Source organism: Cryptomeria japonica, chromosome 6 (assembly GCF_030272615.1).
Source record: "Cryptomeria japonica chromosome 6, Sugi_1.0, whole genome shotgun sequence".
Classification (NCBI taxonomy): Eukaryota; Viridiplantae; Streptophyta; class Pinopsida; order Cupressales; family Cupressaceae; genus Cryptomeria; species Cryptomeria japonica.
In genome coordinates, this window is record NC_081410.1 from 320110579 (window position 1) to 320125401 (window position 14823).

Genomic DNA, 14823 nt, shown 5'->3' on the forward strand with positions numbered 1-14823 from the left:
AATTTCCCCCTTTTGGTTAAAATAATACTCTCCTTTAACATAAACCACATTCTAAAATACAAAATACCCCCTTTAAAATAAAACCCTTTTTTAAAGAGATGGGTATCCCTCCCATTTACTTTATTGTAAAGTTCTAGCCCTAAATCTTTTAAATTATATTTTCTTTTTTCTTCTCACTACCCTAATTTTAAAATTATATTTTATTTAACCCTTCTTTTTTTTGTGTTATGTAGGGAGGGGGGCAGATTGCCTGAGTAGGGCTAAGGGTTTCTATGTCTGTTGAACCATGTCAATTTTCAAGTTTTATATAAGCCATGACGACTGAGGGCATTGAAGAGGGTCGATGAATTTTGGTCGAGCGATGCTTGTTTGGAGAGGGGGGCCAAGAAATGGTGGCAGCGCCGCGGGTGGCAGAGTTGCAGATCCATTGCCATGGATGCCCATGACTGTTGGTCACGACCCTTGGTGAGTGGGGTAGAACCACATGCTTCCCCCCACTCGAACCCTAGTCTTGCCAAAAAAAAATTGATTAAAATATTTTTTGTTAAAGTTTTTTTTAAAATAGTTATTCCATGCGATTTTTATAAAATGATATGTGTGTGTGTGTGTGTGCCCCCCCCCCCCACACACACACATATACATGTATATACATGTATGTATGTATATATATATACATGTATATATGTATGTATATATATATATACATACATATATATATATATACATATATATATATATATACATGTATATACATACATACATGTATATATATACATGTATACATACATACATGTATACATACATACATGTATACATACATACATGTATACATACATACATGTATATATATATATACATGTATATACATGTATGTATATATATATATATACATGTATATACATGTATATATATGTACATAGATATATATACATGTATATATATCTATATACATGTATATACATATATATGTGTGTGTATATATAATAATAATATTTATATACTCACTGTGCATTGTGTTTTTTAGTTTATTTTGTTTATCAGCAACACACACACACACACACACACACACACACATATATATATATATATATATCTGTGTGTGTGTGTGTGTGTGTTTATATATATACACAGGGAAAAGATCACCGTGTTTATTCCAGAATAGGTTTATTTACCAACAACATTAGTTTATTATATATATATATATATATATAAAGAATACACACTCACTATATAAAGCATAGTGTTTTTACCATAATAGCTTAGTTTAGCAGTACTAAATTTATCAACCATATATATATATATATATATATATATGTAAAAATACATGTTTTAAATATGCAGTTTTAATAGGATTTTAATAACTAGTAAGATTTATAAGATAGTTCATTTTTATTTATATGTATATGTGTGATATATATATATATATATATATATATCTGTGTGTGTGTGTATTTATATATATACATAGGGATAAGATCACCGTGTTTATTCCAGAATAGGTTTATTTACCAACAACATTAGTTTATTATATATATATATATATATATATATATATATATAAAGAATACACACTCACTGTGTAAAGCATAGTGTTTTTCCCAGAATAGCTTAGTTTAGCAGTACTGAATTTATCAATCATATATATACATATATGTAAAAATACATGTTTTAAATATGCAGTTTTAATAGGATTTTAATAACTAGTAAGATTTACAGGATAGTTCATTTATATATATATATATATATATTATACATTTCTATTTGTTTAAATAACTGCTTTATGGGATGAAGTTTATTTTGTGTTTATCTACTTCCTGATTTTATATTCTGATTTAATCTCTATAATGCCGAAAGTATAATGTTGACAATATATATATAGGTCTTCTATATATGTATATAAATATATCCATGAGTCTATTTAAATAAAAATAGAACAATAGATACAATATAATGATCTAAGCATTTAAAACAAATGTATATTTTTACTTTTCTCTAAATGGTGGATTTAACTTCTTGATTTAAATTTCTTACTTCTAACAGATTGACTACTACCATATTTTAAACATAAAGAGATGCTTTTAAACAAATAAATGGAGTGCAAATATATCCTTTTAAATCTGCATGTTTAGATTAATTACTAAATAGGTTTAGACAACAAAACTGAATGAGGAGATAAATCTGAAATTTATTAAAATGTATTGCTACTCATTTATTTTCTTCAATAGATATTACAGTTGAAAATAACACTACAAATTTAACTCTTTTTCAACCTAATGAATAAACAAAATAGGTATATAAATACATGTTTCTTTCTTCTCTTTGAATACATGGATATTTCCTTCTTTACATATTTTTTTGAAAATGACTAAATACAATAGGAAAATTTAAATCTGTATATGAATAATGGAGTGCACTTGCAACACACTTAAACAACCACTTTAGGAAACTAGCTTCTCTCCCTCCTCTAGATAAGTTTCAAACCTACAAATAAAGCTTTGGTTGTGACCTTGGAGTCTCACCTCCCAACCTAGGCCTACTAGAGGCCAACCCCGAGCTAGGATAACCAAGAACCAATCAGGTTACACACATACTCAATACACAAATACAAAGGAAACTAGATTTTACAAGGAAAATATTTCAACAATAAACTCCCAACCCAAGGCTTGCACATAGTCACCAAGTGACTCAACACAAGGGGTGAAGGTGAACCAAGTATCTAAGGGGAGGACTACATTAAAACTATTGATAACCAAATGCCTTCACAAGGCTAAAAATATCCATCTACTTGGTGTCTCACATGACTAAAAACAATCTTTATGACCCCCAAGACTTTAAGCCAAACTCCCCTTATGACCCCCATATAATATATATATATATATATATATATATATATATATATATATATATATATATATATATATATATATATATATATATATATATATATATATATATATATATATATATATATATATATATATATATATATATATATATATAAACAACAACAAGGCTCTTAAAACCTTGTTTATCCCTCTCTTCACAGAAGAGAGACTCTACACCCTTAGACTGTCCTATAAACCCTCCACCCCGAGACTAGTACTCTTCCCTCTGAAGAGTGAGTTTAGTCTTGACTCCCATGTACAAACAAACAAGGAAATCCAAAAGAAACCAACTAAAAACAATTCAAGCATAATTTTTAAGACATAGAAAACACATTTATCTCACAAACAAATTCAGATTTTACCATCACACAACATGAATGCAACTCATTACTTGGGGAGGAATAACACCAACCTTTACTCCAACTATGGTATGTATATTTTGGAAGAGCTGCCCAATTCCATTACAATCTCCTTACGTAGCCAAAATTCTACTATCAAATTCCAAATCCAACACAAAACTTGTCTCCAAAATTGGAGAGTGGGTGATCAAAGTCCCAACATGGTTTCTAGAAATGGAAATTGAAAAAGGTGGTTGCAAGAAGGGAAAGTGCACCTAAACACCAAAAAGGAAGGTTGTCTACCCAAGAGTCAATCTTCTAAAAGTTGTTTTTCATCCATCTTGGAAAATAAGCTTTTGAAGTGACTCCACAATCACATGTGAATGGTCACATGGCTAAAAATGCCCTTTACCCCCCTAAAAACCCACCTAAAGTTTGTCTACGGGTTAAACTTGATTTGACCAAACTAAAGGCTCTCTCACCAAGTTATCTTTTGGGACCACAACAAGATATTTGGAAATGCATTGGGTTTCACAATTTCCCTCCCGAGGACATATCATTAGCCAACTCACAACACATCACAAGTGTAAAGTGACACCATAAAATACACATCACAAAATACACTTGGCATGTCCTTTTAGGGAATAAATAAAATTAACAATTACAAATATGAACATACACTCACACATCACTATTACGAAATTACATACGAGATATTGTCTCTCCAAATAGACAAGCCTTGGCTTTACTATCTCACATAGGTTTGACCTTAGTTCTCTGTAAAATTCCATGGTCACATGGATTAATTTCCTGCACATCTCATTTCAACATTAGTAATCCAAAATCACATGCATATATACATATATGAAGGGAAATACAAATTAGACTCATAGCATTCAATTCATATCATCTCATAATTTAATCCAAATCAAAGCACAATAGAGATAGTATCTAATTAAAATTTTTCCTAGCAATCCACATGAAATCAATTACTCAATTGCATCATCATAATAATCATATAAATCAACAATCCATAAGGTATGTATAAATGTATCATTTTATCATCAATAATAAGTATTGAAAACAACATAGGATGGGATACATCATATCCAATGATCTTAAATCACTTGTCCAATAGTATCTAAATCCATAATGCATCAAAATAGCATATTAAATAATAAGTCTATCATGCAAATAAATGGGGTAGGGCCTCACACCCTCCCCCTCTAGGCATGAACTTCCTCCTGGAGTTCATAAAAAAGATGGGGATACTGGGATCTCTTCCATGTTGCATCCTCCCATGATGCTGTAACCTCATCACAATAATCACACTGGACCCTAACCTGGTCCAACTCTCAGCCTCGAAGAGCCAACATCTAGCGAGCCAAAATGCGAATGGGATCCAAAGCCAACTTCTTGTCTGACTCCACATGCAAGACATGGCAATCTAGATTATGAGACTCATCATAAATATGTTTCCTCAGTACAGACACATGAAACACATTGTGGATGCGTGATAGGCTAGGTGGCAAAGCTAGATGATGTGCAACTGGTCCTATCCTCTCAAGGATCTCAAATGGTCCAACAAAGCGAGGTGCAAGCTTAGATTCCTTTCCATAATAAATTGGACTCTTATGTGGTCGCACTCTCAAGAAAAATATATCTCCAACCATGTAGCTACAATCTATCCTCTTCCCATCTGCATACTTCTTTTGTCTATCTTGAGCCTCTCTAAGGCACTATCTAATCAGATCCACCTGCTTCTCCATATCTTGAACTAACTCAAAACTAATGGCTACTCTATCCTCAATGTGGTCCCAACTCAAAGGTTTCCTACAAGGTCTGCCATACAATTCCTGATAAGGTGGCATCCCTAAGGAAGTGTGATGCCCATTGTTATAGGAAAATTCTACCAAGTGAAGATACTCTTCCCATCTAGTCTGATGATCCATGACATACATACGAAGCATATCCTCCAATACCTGGTTCACCCTCTTTGTTTGTCCATCTAATTCTGGATGATAGGTTGTGCTAAAGTTGAGTTTGGTACCCAACACTTCTTGTAATGCCTTCCAAAAGGAAGAAGTAAAGAAGGAATCCATGTCTGAAATGATCTTGCATGGAATGCCAAGAAGTCTGATAATATCCTGCAAGAACACCCATGCCACTAATAGTGCTATAAAAATAGTTTGGACTGGTGAGAAGTGAGCTACTTTGGTCAACTTGTCAACTATCACCATGATGGCATCATGATGATGAGATGATATAGGAAGACCAATGATAAAATCCATCAAAATTGTGTCCCACTTCCACTCTGGTATTGCATGAGACTGGAGCAACCCACCTGGATGGCGGAACTCCGCCTTAAATATTTGGCACTCAAGGCATTGGGCTACTAGAATTGCAATGATTTGCTGCATACCCGACCAATGATACAAATGTTTCAAATCTGCATGCATTTTATTAACCCCGGGATGTGCTACATAGTGTGCTCTATGAGCCTTTATCATATTGAGGTCACACAATTTCCTAGCATAGTAGTACATTAGACTCTAATAAAAAATCTGCATATCTCCCTTCTAGGGTCTCCTGAGATCACACTACCTGACACACCTCTAAATACCACTCATCCTCGGGCAAGTGTTGTAATATGAAATCTCTCAAATCTATATCTATGGACATAGAGTATATCTCATGATGTCTCCTACTCAAAGCATCTGCAACTACGTTCTCTTTCCCCTTGATGTAGTGAACATCAAAATCATACTCACACAAGAACTCCATCCATCTCCTCTGATGAGCATTAAGGTTAGGCTAATTAAATATGTACTACAAGCTTGAAAGGTCAGAATGAAGCTCAAAATGATACCTAAAAGAAAGTGTCTCCATCTCACTAGTGTGTGCATCACTGTTGCAAGCTCAAGGTCATGAGTAAGGTAGTTAAGCTTGTGAGTCTTAAGTTTATTAGACTCATATGCAATAGGTCGACCACCTTGCATAAGTTCTGCTCCTAAACCATCCAAGGAAGCATCTATGCATACCACAAAATTGGTTGAGGGATCTGGCACAACAAGAATAGGTGCGCTAGTAATTGCCTTTTTGAGTTCCTAAAGGCCCTCTCGCACTTTTCTATCCACTCAAATTTATTTTCCTTTTATTGAAGAGATGTGATAGGGTGTGCAACCCTAGAGAAACCCTCAACAAAGTGTCTATAATACCTACTAAGCCCATGAAACTCTTGACCTCTGTCAAACTAGTTGGCGCTGGCCAATCCATAATAGCTCTAATCTTTGATGGGTCAACTGAGATCCCATCTTCTGATATGACATGTCCTAAATATTGGACCTCTGAATGAGTTAGACAAACTGCCATACAACTGTTTCTCTCTCAAACATTGGAATACCTGACACAAGTTCTCTTCATGCTCTTCCTCATTTCGAGAATATATCAATATATCATCAAGGAACACAATCATGAATCTATCTAGTAAGGTGAGGAATACACCATTCATGAGACTCCTGAACACTGCTAGAGCATTCGTAAGGCCAAAAGGTACCACTGTGAACTCATAGTGGCCATATCTAGTTCAGAAGGTGGTTTTGTGAATATCACTCTCCACTATCCTCAACTGATGATAACTTGACTTTAGATCTATCTTTGAAAACACTTTGGCATCCTATAATTGATCAAAGAAATCATCGATCTTGGGAAATGGATACCGGTTCTTAATGGTAACTTTGTTTAACTTCCAGTAGTCCATACATAGCCGTAGGGATCCATCCTTCTTCTTTACGAAGATGACTGGTGCACCCCAAGGGGAGATGCTAGGATGAATGTGCCCTTTCTCTAAAAGTTCTTCAAGCTACATCTTGAGCTCATTAAGCTCATTAGTGGTCATTCTATATGGTGCTCTCAAAATTGGCTCAACTCTTGGTACAAGATCTATATGAAAATCAATCTCTCTATGAGGTGGCATACCAGGTAGCTCGGAAGGAAACACGTCTATAAATTCCTTAAGAATAGGATGATCCTCAAGTGAGGGTTCCTTAGCATCCTCTTCTTCTTTGTCACTAATAGTGATGTCAAATAACTGACATCCCTTTCGCATGATCTGCTTAAGTTGCATAGTGGAGATCATACAAAGTGATATGGGTCCTTGAACTCTTGAAATCACTATGGAAGTACCATGATCATCTAGAAACTCGATCTTCTTTTGCCGACAATCCATCTTGGCTCTATGGGCATATAGTCAATCCATGCCAAGAACAAAACTATAAGATCCCAGTGGTGTAACTCGAAGGTCTACAATGGTGGTCATATTCCCAATTTGTAGCTGACAATCCTTAACCATAGATTCAACAGACACTCTAGCTCCTGAAGCTAACTCAACTTCCCAACTAACATCTTTCCTAGTTGCCACTATCTCACAACGCTCCACAACCAATGGAGAAATAAAATAATCCATAGCTCCTGAATCAAATAGGATAGTAACACTACTACCTCTGATCATACTTGTGGCCTCTATGACTATGGCCTGATGCTCTGCTTGGCAGTTATCAACCGCTGCAAAAAATCTATGGGACTTACCCATGTCGCCAACTGTAGGTTTTGAACCTGCCATGCACTGACTACCTGCCATCTTTCCCTATGAGCACTCTCTCACCATGTGTCCCATGGCTCCACAAGTAAAGAAAGCACCATGTTTCTAAATCTGAACACCCTGTGGTTTAGAATACTGTTCTCCTCTTGTCCTACTAGATCCACTATAACCACCCCTGGTGGACTACTGAGTTCGAGCTAAAGGTGTGTGTGGAACCTGTGGTCACTGATCACATCTAGGACCCTGTGTCTACTGCTGTTTGGGCTTAAAGCCCCGCTGTCCCTATGGAGGCCTTTTCCTTTGATTCTATTGAGACTGCTACTGAGGGTGAGGGGGTTTGTTGGACCCCAAAGAATGTCTATGATTGCCCTTCCAATGGGGTTTTTGAAACCCGAATGAATGTGGTGCAGGGTTCCAGTTCTAAAATCAATCTCGCATATCTTGTGGTTTACCTTGAATCTCCTCTGCTAATAAGGCCTTCTCCATGGTAAATCGAAGGCTTCCTGGAGTTGCCATGCGTATGGGTCCTGCTATCTCGACATTCAGTCCTCTGATAAAATGGTTGACTAACAGTTTCTCATCCTTCATGTAATCCACATAAGATAGGAGCTCAAAGAACTTGCTCTCATACTGTGATATAGTGAGCCCCTTTTGCTGAAGGTCATAAAACTCATCAATCTAGCACTGCCTAAAGTGCTCTGACAAGTATCTATTGTAGACACCTAAAAAATGTCTCATTAATTCAACACTACTTATTCGTCTATTTAATTAAGTAATTCTTTAATTATTTGATTAAACTAACTATTTCTTTTGATCATCACCTTTCAACACTTCTAATTATTCTATTTCTATTCTCAAATCATTTTTTTTTTTGATAGGTAATGGGCCGAAGCCGATAAGATGTACATGTACCCTACCCCCTTGTGGGGTTTGAACTTGTGACCTCTCTTTCAAGAGCACAAGTTCTCCACCACTACGCCAACTTAGGTTGTACTATTCTAAAATCATTTTAATCAGTTAACCCCATCTCATATTAATTAAATATCAATTATTTAATTAATTACGATTTATTCCTTAGTTAAATAATATTTATTATTTAATTAATTCTATTTCCTAAGTTTAAATAATTTCATTTAAATTATTTATATTAATTAATTATTCTTCCAATTCCCCAAATTATGATTCCATTTAATTCTATCTAATTTCATCTCATATTTCCCCAAATTTGAATTTCACTTCATTTCATCTAATTTTACATTTCCAAATTCACATTTTTCCCAAATCTGAATTTTAATTAATTTCATGTGCATTTCAGCATTCAAATGACCAAATTCAAATCCAAATTGAAAATAAAAATCAAATTCAATTTCAAATTCCTAAAACACATGCTAAAATCAGAATTGATTGATCAAATCAGTTAACTCAGTTAACTCATCAATCATCCTTTTTAACTCAAAATCAATTCAGTGTTCTAATCAATCAATTCAGTCATCTCCCCAATCTATTTAGTTCACTAATCGATCAAGTGAGTTGACTAATCCATCTATTTAGTTCACTCTTCAATCAATCCAGTTGACTACTCAATCGAATGAGTTAACAAACCAATCAATTGAGTTCACTAATCAATCAATTGAGTTCATTGATAAATCAATTTCAGTTATCTATCAATCAACACTTGAGTTCTATTTCTCACCCCCTTTGTGTTGAAAATCTATAAATTCAACCTCTTTTCATCAATTCAATCTAGCTTTTCTAGAATCATAGAATTACAGTCTTCAATATTGTTGCTTATCTTATGTAGGAAATCAAGTTCAATACCTGAGATTCACCTACATCAACAACAATGCAAAAGATTGATGGAAGCCTTGCTGTTTCAATTGAGGGAGTCTTAGATAGATCATTTCAATTCAATTGATAATTAGCTTTATTTCATTGTTATTTAGGAGTAATAATTAGATTTAGATTTGTGATTCACTCTTTGATAATCTTATTTATGCAATTTATGCCTATTTACTGCTTGAGTACATTTGGTGAACCTAATGTGAATCACTCTAACCTTCATTTCTGTTTTAACAAAATTTGCAGATCCATACGTGCACAGGAAATTGGATGTCGCAATTGCATACACAGAAATTTGCAATTGCTGATATCATATCACAATTGCCCTGATATCATATCGCAATTGATTAGACATGATATCACAATTGCTTAAACAAATCACAATTGTTCTTAAGGATTGCAAATTCAAAATTTTTGTGTCATTTTTGCATTATTTTGTCTTGCGCATCTAACCCTAAAATTTTATTAAATTCTGGAAAAATTGATTGTTGCATATAAAATATATCTAATCCATTGGCAGGAAAGGTGACATTCCAAATTTCAGGTGCAAGAAAGGTAAAGCAGAATAGGAGATAACAAAAGGCTTCTCAAAGACTTCTAAAGGCTGAAAGGGAGCTCCGTGAGATCGAAGAAAGAGAGGAGATCACTCAGTATCACAGAACCATCCATCACTTTTTAACCAAATACAAATTCTTTGACAAAATCAATGTGTTTTTGATCAAGGAAAATTAGGTTTTAAGGGACCCGAAACCCGCTTACATAACGAGAAGATAAACATAAGAGAAACTAGAAAGAACAAAACAAAGATAGAAAGGCTGCAAAAGAACAACAAAGAAAACAACAGCCAAGGAAAAGAACAACATAAGGCTAGGGAGAAACTGGCAACCTAAAAATAAATTACATATTAGATGAAAATCGATATAGACTCTTCCACATCCTTAACCAACATCATCATCACATTAGCTACCTCTTTCAGGTCTTTGTTTTCCTACATATAGTGGGTGTCTTTGGTCTTCAACTCCATCTCACTAGTAGTTTGTCTGGTTCTACGTCTAGAGGAGTGAAGAACATAACTAGTGGATGACACGCCATCAATGATTACCGTCTCTTTATTCTTCTTGTTCTTCTCCAGACAAGCAACAAAAGCATTCATGTTTTGAGAAGACACCTTCAAAACCTCAAGACTATGCTCCATGAATTACTTCAAGGCCTTCTCAATTTTCGTAATCTGGTTGTTTATAAGTTCATTATCAACCTCTCCCTTTTCTTTAATGATTCTGACCACTTCTTCAAGATGATTCAAATCTTCCTTAATCATATCTTTTTCTAGCCAGTCCAGAATTTCTTCTTCGTCCTCTACCTCACTAGTATCCTCCGCAACATCCTCTTTACCTTTAGTGTTGGTATCCTTAATCAAGTTCTCAATTTTATAATCCAAATCTCTCTGTTTATTCTTAATACTGGAGATGTTATCAATTACCCATTTCTGAAACTTAAACATTTCCAGGGTGCTATTTCTGGCAACATTTAGAATGGAGTCTGCGTTCTCCATAACCAGATTAGAGCCCACAGACTTAGGGTTTCCCTCCTCCATGTTGTGCTGAACATCATTCCTGCTATCTGAGACATAAGGGTTATTCTTTGCTCCTAGATCTACAACATCCTCTTTTCTTTGCTCATTCCCTTCCTCGCCCTCAATCTCTTTCTTCTGCTCATTCTCCACCTCTTCATCTACCTCGTTCCCCTGTTCCTCCTCAGAACCAACATTCTCTTCCGTGTCTTCTTTAGCTTCATCACCAATCCTCAATTTATTATGCAGAGGAAGATTAGAAGAATCTTCATCAGAATCAGAGCCCTCATGACCCTCAGAAATGTGGGCATTCTCCACCAAGGGATCTTCCCTATTAGCCCTAGCTTTACCCTTCAAATGCTCATAAATTAACAAAATAAGGCCTTGATGAGCAATGGGGTAGGATTTAGGTTTTTTGGCATGGTCAGCCAGGCTATCGTTAAGGGAAGAAGCTAAATAGAAGGGCAACGAAATCTTTGAGCCATGGAAAAAATGGTTAAGGATGACAAAATGGTAATTGTAAACCTTCAAAAACCTTCCATCAACTATAAGGTATTCCATTAAAACTCTCAATATTTTCTGCCAGAAAGATTTTACCTGGTGAGGGAGGTAGTAGGACACATTGTCCTTCTTAGCGAGCCGAGCCCTTTCTTCATCATTTTTAGGGAAATTCTTGGTAGCTTCCACCAAGAACTTGTGGTCTCTGTAAAATTTGGTGCCTTCCTTCTGCAATCCTGTAACCTCCTCCACCAAATCTTCATCCAACTTCCATGTCTGGCCAAACAGAGTGATATTATTATTGCTCCAGCCCTTGGCAAAACCATGTGACACAAAATTTTTACTCTGGTGCATTTTTTCTATGTAATCAGTGAATCCATATCTGTGCAACCTTCACCATATTTTCCTTTTGCTTTTCTAGTTTTCACAGCTAGAAGGCTCATTGCGATTAAGATTACCCCCCATAATGTGATGGCTATTCAAGTCAAAACCCTCAATAGAGCACAAAATACCCAAATACTGAAAAAACAAGACAACTGGAATCAAACCCAGATGCTGGAATCGTAAAACAAGGTGATTTTCTTGTTATTCGAATAGTCTTTTAAGACATTCAATATAAACCAACACTTAATATGATTAGGCCCATCACACCGGTGCTCATTATCACAATGCCTTAAACAAGTAATCAACTGACACTCCACATCACTCCAATATCTATCATTGAGATCCGAACCCATAAAAGTAATAATGAAATTAACCTGTACCATGGACTCTATCAAATAATAATTGCTCACGGACTCCCTTCTTACAAGAAAATTCTTCGATATATTTAGCATCCTCCTCTAAAACCCCCCCCTCATTAGCTAATAAATCAGCTACCCTATTACCTTCCCTTAGGGTATGGGTAATAATCACACTATAATAGGCATCTAATAATTTTTTAGCATTATCAATAATATTATGAATGTTCCAAGAAGGGGAACTGATACCTTTGATAGCCTGAATAATATTGAGAGAGTCCCCTTCCAGCCATATTTTTTTAAAGTTAAAACTCTGAGCAAGCTGGAGACATTTTAACATTGCCAAAGCTTCTGCCACATGATTATTTTAAACTCCAAAGGGAGAGGCAATAGCAACAACACAAAAACCATAAGAATTTCTGATGACTCCTCCCCCTCTAGCCTTCCCATGATTACCTTTAGCTGCGCCATCAAAATTCACCTTAATCCAATCATGAAAAGGGAACCTCCAAACAAAATTATCTCTCATGCTCTTTATATCAGATTCATGGACCTTGTGTGTCAACTTCCATTTAGTAAGGATGCTTTTCTCATTATCATTCATGTTAAAATAGCTACATTGCTTCTTGTTTTTGTGAATGGTATTGATGTTTTGTTTAATAGCCCTGCAAATCTTTTCAAAAACCACCTGAGAAGAACACTTAGCCTCCCTGAAAATTCTATTGTTTCTCTCCTTCCAGATATACCAACAAGTCATAGAAAGGATAAAAGACCAGAGGATCTTAATGAGAGGAAGTTTGGTAGGGAAGATCCATTGCAAGATGACTTCTTTAAGACTATTGTGGATAACCCAATCAACTTTCCATTGCATCCAAACTTTACTCCAGATTTCCTAGGTAAAAGAACAATGAATAAACAAATAATCCATAGATTCTGCCTCTTTCTGACATAACTCACACCTATTAGGAAACATGAATCCTCTTCGAGCCAAGTTATCAATGATAAGAATCTTGTTGTGAGTTACAAGCCAAAAAAATATGTTAACTTTAGGAATGAGGAATCTATTCCAAATTTTAGTTCATATTGGGTTGCAGGCCTAAGTAATAGTTTTTTTATAAGTAGAGGCAACAATGAAATTACCCCTAGGATTTCTCTTCCATAGGAACACATCATCAGAATCTTTACTAATAGAAAAGGACAACAAATCCTGCTGGAGCAACGAAAATCCAACATAAACTGCATCAAGTTTAACCCATTTCTTCTCCTTCCAATAATTACAAACCATAAAACCATACCTCCTTTTGCATTATTCAATGAATTGGCTGCAATCATGGTTAAAAAGAGGTTCATCTTTAATCCAAACATCCTCCTAGAACCTGATTTTATCACCTTTTCCAAAGACCCATCCAGCTCCAGCTTTAGAAACTTTTATAGATTTGATCATACTATTCCATATGAAAGAACCAGCAAGGATATCTTCAGAGTAGAGAAGAGAATGAATTAGCTGGTTATGTATATATTTATCAAACCACGACCTGCTCCAATCTTTCTTAATCCCAAAATCCCTCCAAATCTGTTTAGCAAGCAAGGCTTTGTTGAAAGTTTTGAGAACTTTAATACCTAATCCCCCATTGCTCTTAGGATTATAGACTTTATCCCAGGCAACCAATGCTATCCTTTTCTTATCTTCTACCCCCGACCAAAGAAATCTTTTATGAATTCTTTCTAAAGCTTCAACAAATTTAACCGATATACTAAACAAGCTAAGAGCATAAACAAGAAGATTCTGAAGAGTAGCTTGAAGAAGCTAAAGCTTACCAGCCTGAGATAGCATAGATCCTTTCCAACCTGCCAATTTTTGTTGATTTTGTCAATTAACAAATCCCAGAAAGAGTTTGGAGGAGCCAAACCAAGAGGGAGACCCAAATAAGTAGAGGGGAGTAGCTCCACCTTATAGCCAATAATGTTAGCAATCCTTTGTTGCCTCAATATTGGGGTATTGATGAAATAAATAGAAAATTTCTCCCAATTAACTTGCTATCTAGTAGCCAAGGAATAAGAACTGAGAGCATCTTTGAAGGTAGCAACCTCACCAACAGAAGAATATCCCATCAAAACTGTATCATCAACAAACTGTTGATGTGTACAGGAAACACTAACAAAAGAGGGTTGCAGCCCTTTGATGGTTTTATTCATTTTCAACTTTTGAATCATTTTGCTCAAACATTCCACCAAGATAGTGAAAAGAATAGGAGAGATAGGGTATCCTTTCCTGAGACCCCTAGAAGATTTAAAAAATCTAGATGGAGATCCATTTATAAGAATAGAGAAATTTGGAGTAGATATCAATTCT